We start from the raw sequence: 1139 nt of genomic DNA on the forward strand, positions 1-1139 counted from the left end.
GTGCTAGAGTGATGAGAACAGAAGGGTACTCTAGTGTGAGCGGGATGCAGTCAAGAACAGTTATGATTTTATTTCTCTGTGGCTTACAATCGTATCAACCCTATGCTAGGTGTGGAATAAGTATGTTATCAGTACGGTATTAAAAATATGGTTTAACACGAACCACCGAATAATTTAGTTACCAAAAATGAGCTTTTGCTATACCTAAAACATTTCTGATCAATCCTTGGCAATTGTTGCCATCTGGCCAGATTTGGCTTATTTCTAATTTAAGTCTATAGAGGATATCTGCATTTAAATGGTTTCAAATTCAATATTATGGCACTTATAGTGATAGAGAGCACATAGGTGGTGTTTCTTCCTTTCCAGCTCTTTAAATAAATCATAAATTATTAAAGAAAACACAACTTTATATCAGACATCATTCTCAAATAACCAGTAAATGAACTTTCTCAAATAATCAGTAAGAACACCTACATTTCTCCAAGGTTACAAGCGTGATTCCCATCATTGTATGTCAATAATAACAAATAATTTACATCAACACATTAAATGCATGATAGAAACGTTACGCTAATCTTATCAGTTACATTTGCCTTCTAACGAGGCATTACTTTTTTAACACCTGATTCTGATTAATAGTCTCTACAGTGTTTAATCACGTTATGGCATAATTTACTTTATTTTTTAGGGAGAATTATAGATAAAAATGCAAAGTTACAATTCATTGCACAATTTTTTCCCCACAAACCAGTCAAGCACAAACCCCACTCCGCAGCTGATTCTAAAGATTTCATTGGTCATGTCAATGCTGAAGAGCTACACAACACAAAAATAAATAATAATCCCCAACCCCTAACCTTAACCTTATCATAACATTGGTAGAAAATCCTTATAGATAGCATTACTGCTTATCTTGCTCTGATCCATCCATTATATTTCTGCACTCTGAACTGAATCTTTAAAAGTCTGAACCTTTTTAGACAGGTAACTGTGTAATGGAGTTGACCAATGAAATTGGTTTTGGGGTGGGGTTTATGCTGTTTTAGGGGGGAAAACACACTCATTTATTCTAGCCCATGTCCAAATAATATCCAACAATTTTACCACTTTCTAAGCATATTTTACAAAAAATTTAT

This window comes from Sinocyclocheilus grahami, unplaced genomic scaffold (assembly GCF_001515645.1).
Source record: "Sinocyclocheilus grahami isolate Dianchi unplaced genomic scaffold, SAMN03320097.WGS_v1.1 scaffold4118.1, whole genome shotgun sequence".
Taxonomy (NCBI): Eukaryota; Metazoa; Chordata; class Actinopteri; order Cypriniformes; family Cyprinidae; genus Sinocyclocheilus; species Sinocyclocheilus grahami.